The sequence below is a fragment of the Apis florea genome, unplaced genomic scaffold (assembly GCF_048593485.1).
Source record: "Apis florea isolate Af1SG1 unplaced genomic scaffold, ASM4859348v1 contig_3517_pilon, whole genome shotgun sequence".
NCBI lineage: Eukaryota > Metazoa > Arthropoda > Insecta > Hymenoptera > Apidae > Apis > Apis florea.
The window spans coordinates 1,594,414-1,601,287 of NW_028256778.1; the positions used below are offsets into that span (position 1 = coordinate 1,594,414).

General features: G+C 31.4%; 1 long non-coding RNA gene across 1 annotated transcript; it reads right to left on the minus strand.

Moving 5' to 3' along the window:
* Positions 1-647: 647 nt before the first annotated feature.
* On the minus strand, positions 648-4,480 carry LOC147656658 (uncharacterized). The gene is made up of 3 exons (XR_015293966.1): positions 4,206-4,480; positions 4,012-4,132; positions 648-1,309 (listed from the first exon to the last, which is right to left on the minus strand). It is a non-coding gene; the product is annotated as an uncharacterized LOC147656658 (long non-coding RNA).
* Between the last annotated feature and the right edge of the window lie 2,394 nt (positions 4,481-6,874).

Here is a 6,874-nt window from a genome sequence, read left to right on the forward strand (position 1 = left end):
ACAAGAATATGGCATTCTTAGCCGATGCTGCTCGGCCAATGAAACTCCGACCGAATCTTATCCCGTTTAATGTCCAGGTAAGAAGATGATTGGTTTAATTTCAATTCCAGTTTCTACCGAGTTTTAACCAGATTCGCTGGCAAATTTCCAGACAGAAGTGGTTGGAATAGAAATGATTCTCAATCGCGATCCATTGAGGCATACGCGTTCAAGTGTTTGATTTAAAGTAAAAGGAATTTGAGAGGGCGAGGGGAAAGGGAAATTTGACAATTTTAGAAATAAAAGAGTAATAAGTAGAGGAGGATCGTTCTGTTTTATTTTATATCGAAATTGAATTGCTTTTTTTAATTTCGTACTTCGGGGGAAATTAATTGAAGGGGATGGTGAGATTTTGAATGAAATCAAAATCAAGAGAAATAGTGGAAACGTTTCGGTAAAAGAATGAAGATATTACGCGTTGGAAAAATTTTATAAATTCGATGGAAATTAAAATTGTGTTGAAAAATAACGTGCAATTTTGAAGTTCGACGAATCGTTACTTTCATTTTTATTTCTTTTTAATCGAATTTCTTTTTATCGAAATTCTTTTTACTCAATTTATTCAGAAACTGAGACGTTTTCTTCCACTTTTGCTATCGATTAATAAGTAATTCAAAGTTATTCATTACGACAGAAAGTTATATAATTGACAGTTAACATTTTATTAATGTATTTCCAATGAATCATCCTACTATTCGATATTTTATCGATATTACTATAAATATTACTATAATTATAATTTTCAAAATCTATTCGAAATATCAAAAATTTTGAAATATAATTATAAATAAATTTAAACATAATTTATACATTTTTTTCTAATAAAATAAAAGCGAGAAAAGGGAGGGAAGAAAAAAGAAAAAGGATAAAGATGCTTTGTCTTGCCACTAATGGATCGGTAAAGCTATCTAAATAAATAATAAATAATGAAAGTTATACATCGAAATATACGTCTATCATATTTCTAAAAAAAAATAAGTTACGCGAATATTTATGAAAATTGTATAATTATCTTCAATGATCCTTCGATCTTAATTCGCCATGTAAACTGTATTTTTCATTCATTCAATTTTTCCTATCCTTTCCTGTATAACTGAATTTCAACCAACCTCTTTTACATGATAATGTACAAAGAGACGCAGCCCTTTTTTTTTTTTTAAAGAAAACTTTTAGTCTTTCTTATCTCAGTGACCGGCTACATCCTTTATTTCACTCGAAGCGGCCACTCATCCTGGGTTAAAGCTCGTTATGCTAAGATCGTTATCTCTTCCTGTAATACGAAACAGAAATTTCCTTGGAAACGTAAACATCGAGAAATGTTAATGCATCGTGACGTAATTCCAATATCTATCTATACATACAATTTCATCAGAATGATTTTAATGGATCGACGAGAAAAATTAGTAAAATGCAGAAAGGGTCGTTAATTTTATACCGAGTTTCTTTCGAGTGTCGGATGATTTCGAAATAATTTAAATTGAAAATTTTTATCATAGCAACATCTTCTTCTCCGTTAGAGTTTCTCGATTTCTTTCGCTCTTAATGTAGCGTGAGTAATGTTGTAATTAGCGCTAGCCTCGTTATTCGTTTGCGAATACTTACGATTCTTTTCTTACCACGTCCCCGGTAAATTTGCTTTAAATTACTTTAGCCCAGCCTGAAGATTGAAATGGGATTTATGATTGGCGAATGTGCTAACTGTTTCGATGATAAATTCAAAAAAGTTTGGATTATACGAGAAGCAAATATATAGGGTATCCAATTTATAAATAATAAAATTTACAAATATTAAATCCGTTGTAATATAAAAACTTTTGAGTATATTTAGATTATGCAATTTTAAATTAATACTAATCGATGTGAATATGTATTGAATTATTTATTTATATTAAAAAGGATATTTCTAATATCTAGTAATAATAGATTGATTGGTATATTAAAAATTAGTTTCACTTTCATATGAATGAAAGTCTCTATGTGTTTATAAAAAAAAAGACTTAATTTGGAATATTCTTTATACGCTGTAGTTATTTATAGATCGAATTTATATAAATATAGTAAAAAATTTATTCATATAAATTAGTCAGAAAATGAAAAATAATAATGTAATAACCTAATAACATATTCTTATTTGTCTAATAAAACTTGATAAAATGTTTCTTTATTTATTTCGTAAGAAAAATAATATGTTTTCACTTATATATCATATTATAGAAAAAATATTTAAACAGTAAAAAACTAAAGTACGATTAACTGTTAAAATTTCATTCTTTCCACATTTTCATTAACAAAAATCGAAGAAAATTGAAAAGTGCAAATTGTTTACTGTTTCGTTGAAAACACGTTTATCGTCTATAAATAATAAATATATTCGATTCTTACTTATTGTTAGATAATTGTTCGGTGAAAACAATTTTCTCTTCTTTCTTAATTCATTAACCATTATCTCGTGTTATCTCGTGTTAATTAAAATTTCTAACATCGTCTTAACTCGAGAATTTCATCCCTAATTTTTTTAAACGAAAAACTTCACACAGAAAGGATTTAACACGAGATTAAATTTTTTAAATTACGTACAAATTTATGCAAAATGGAGGGGATGAAACGCATATACCAAAAGAATTTGTGGAAAGTATGTGAAAGGTCGGTTTGCCAAATTCGGTTCTAATAATAGGGAAATCGTATCAACAGTGGTCACCGAAGAACCTGTGTCAAAGCAGTATCGGTTAAACTGCAAATGTCTATGTTTAGCGACCAAAGGTTCTACGTGTACCTCGAGGCTTTGCACGTACATGATCGATATATGATCGGATCAGATAAATGAACTAGGTATTCGCAATATCTTGGAAAGCTAGGATATCAGTGTCTATCAAATGTGCTCAGAGTTTATCCGGATAATTCGATTAATCTAAACATTCCTGGATTACGATGAAATTAGAATTGGTGCTAACGATATTCTTATTTCCGTCTTAACATTAATTTTTATAAATGTGGTTTTTAATTGGTAAAATGGCGCTTTCGATAGTTCAAATTCTATCCTTTAATCTATTAATTGCGGTTTCCAATTGGCTCGTGCCAATTTATAATTTTCCGATTGGAATACAGAGACTGGCTAATTAATTATTATAGAAATATTTAAATATCTTATCGATAATATGATTAAGGGAAAAATATTCGTTTTCATTTCAGAGAATATTGGCAGGAAATATTACAATTTCGCTTTTGCATGTATTCACTTTATAAAAATTTGGTTGAGAATTAAATCTCCTTTTGGTGTATAAAAGTTTAAATAAATTTTGTATAAGTAAATGAATTTTAGAATTTATAAAATATGGAAAAGTGAATAAGAATATAATGAAATAAATTTGATGTCTTATTAATCTTATTATTATTTATTCATATGTTTTGTGTTCTATAACGAGATAAAATAGTGGCGATGAAATAGTGACTTTGTTATTTTATCGCAATGATTCGATTCAATTTATAATTTACGTATCTTATCAAAATACATTGAAATACATTTAAAAATTCAACAAATGAGTTTAATCGCAAAATGCTTTTGCTGTTTCAAAATATAGCACAGTTCAATAGTTTAGAACTAACCTTAAGTGCTTAAACTGATATAGATCTTGCATTAAAGCGTAGAAAAATTATCTCGTTCAAAATTAAATTTATTAATTAAATATAATATAATCATTTAATTTATATACGTATTCGGATAAACGTACTCATTCACAACTTTCTACCAAAGATAATTTGCACGTACGAAATATACATAGTAAAATTCCTAGTATTATATTTATTAGGTTATAAGCAATTTAAGTTTGGGAAAACGAAACGAGATGGCGATACTTACGATAGATAACATTTGTAACATTTCACACAACACATGGAATATTGTATATAAAATTACGATAAAATATCATCCATAAGAAGATTATCCAAGAAATAGAAAAAGAAGAAAAAGTTTACCTTTCCTTTCTATAAATAAAATCCTCAAGAAACGAATCGATCGACATTCTCGTTCCCTCCAAAGTGGTTCGTTCGTTCGTTCGTTCGTTGCCGAGTATTAGGGGCACGATAATAAAGATTTCTGGGAAAAGTAGTCGACGATTTCGAAACGATTATTTGACAGGCTGTATAAAACGTTCTTAGTATACACGTACAATTCGTTCCACGAACTGGCGATGCAAAACGTCAGGTCGGGCGGCGAGGGAGGGGTCGGTCTCTTATTCAGAACGCATAAGTTATTCGTTTAGCCTGCACGAGTCCCTTGTACGTGGTTACCGTGTCACGAGAACTGCACACCACTGCGCACACGTGCACGGGTTTCCAAAGTCCCGACCCGAAACTTCGAGACGGGAAAAAGAAAATATCCCGTGTTCCACAAGTCTCACGCGTCTACCTCCTCCTGTATTTTTTGGCAAATGATCGTGATCGTGAAACCATCGTCGGGCACATTAGCGATCCTTCTCTTCTCCCCTCTCCTCCTCCTCCTCCTCCCGCTCCTCCTTCTCCCCACCACCGATGCATCTTTCGAATACGTGCAACCGCAGCCGGTACGAAAATAGGGTCCATTACGTAAATTTTATTCCCTATCGCGTTCAACTAAATTCACTCAGAGTATCTCGTACGTGGTCTGGTTCCGATTCTAAGAAGCTAATGAAGCCACCGGCTTCGTAATTTCGACGATCGATCGGACAATGTAGCTGGTTCGTAACCTGAAACACGTTTACTTTTCGCCTAAGTTCCCCGAGTTGGAACAGAGATAGAGAAATGGAGAATTTCAAAGATATTTTTTTTTTTCTTTTCTTTTTGAAAGAAATACAATTCGAAAGACGCACTGTTACGTGAGTGAGGTAAAATGAGATTTATATTTGAATTTATTATATCATATTATATATTGTGGTTTATTTTTAAGAATCGTGTATTCTTTTCTTTTTACACGATAAAAACGCTATAAGAAAAAGTAATTTATGATAAATTAAATGTAATAATAATAACTTAAGTTGAATTATATTTATACTATACATTTTCGAACGATTAACAGCATCTCAAAAATTCAGAAATTGAATTTATATTTCTTTCCAATATATGTGTTATCTTGCCTGATTCGGGAGACAAATCAAAGAAAGTACAAGATAATATTTACCCGTGTTGGGCGCGTAATTGCGTAATTGTAAATGTTTACTTACGCGATGAACGACGATGGGAATGGCGTGAGGAGCGATGCTCGATGTAATGTCGATCGGACGTGCAACATGCGACACGTGACACGCGACACGAGACATGCGACACGCGGCATGCGCTTGATAGAACCATCGATAAACGACAATCTCTGGGCTAACAAGCTGTACGAACGAAAAGAACGAAACGATTCAAGAAAAGATGCGTATCGAAAGAATTAATTAGAGCAAGTATGGGAAAATTTACGCTTTACGTATAAATTTGTAAACAATGTTTTCAACAATGATTGGAAAATAATGCAAGAATTGAAGGGAATACATCTATCAGGAAGATATTTATATTTTGCATTTTCTTGAATGATATATATGGCAAACGATGATAATATTTATATATATGTAATGTTCTAAAAGGTACTAAGGCGACTTTAATTTATTAGAAAAAATATAAATTAATTTAATAAAAGTTATATTTTCGTTGCTTTATAATTGTTTTAATCTTGTTTTTAACGTTGTTTCGATCAATTTGAACGCATTATCATTAAAAAAAAAGAAAGTATACAATTCGTATTAAAAACGCTTCTAATTAATTTGCTAACAAATCGAACGACATTAATCACGGTAATTAATCTTACAAGAACAATTTAACGAGAAGCTGTCCATCCAACTCGATCAAATTTGAATTGCATTGTGCGTGTATAGACAAACGAGTTTCATCGATATTTATAAAAATCATTTATTTCCCTTATGAAAATTTCATCGTGAGTTGAACGAATTTTCAGCTTGTTCGTAAATTTTGTTTCCTGGGGAAAAATATTCTTCTTTTCTCTAATGAAACGGTGCTTTAATTAATATCGTTGATTATTAAATATTGCATTCAAAACGGACATTAAATCTATGATTCGTTTTAAAATTGTTTCTCCTTTATCCTAACATCATCCATTCCAATCATTTTCATTTTCATCATTAATAAATTGATAAAATATCGTTCCTTTTTATTAGAGATCTGAAAATTGTAAGAATAAGTGCAGATTGAATTTACTCAAATTGAATTTTTTATAAACACATATTCTTGCATCTACCATCAAATATTCGGATATTTTACATCTTTATGCATATGCATCTTTATTTCCACGAAGATTTCTCAGCCCAAATAAAATATGTATCGAAGAGAGACAAAGCTCGCACAGTTTCTTTTCAAGAAAAATCATTGTCGACAAAATTCTTCGAAAGAGAAAAAAAAGAAAGAAAAGAACAATTAAATCTTTATCTCGCGCGCGAAACACAAAGCTGAAAAAGCATCCCGATCACGTCGAAGCATCTGTCAAATCGGAGAGTGGAATGAAGGGACAAAAGAAACTTGTCGCCAAAAAAACAAAAAAAAAAGTTGTCATCCACGATGCTGTCCAGATTCTTTATTCACCCATCGAAACGGTCATTATTCGACGATACTATTTATTATTATTCGTATCGCGTGGCACGCTTTTCCCAATTTTTTTCTCCCCCTCTTGTTCCCAGATTCGTCGCAAATTCGTCCAACGACGGGATTTATCGCTTTTCGCGCCCGATTCTGGTCTATTTGTTCCACGTTTCGTATCGTATCGAAGATCCTCCTCCGTTGTGTGAATTATCGCGATAACTGGAGCGGAGGT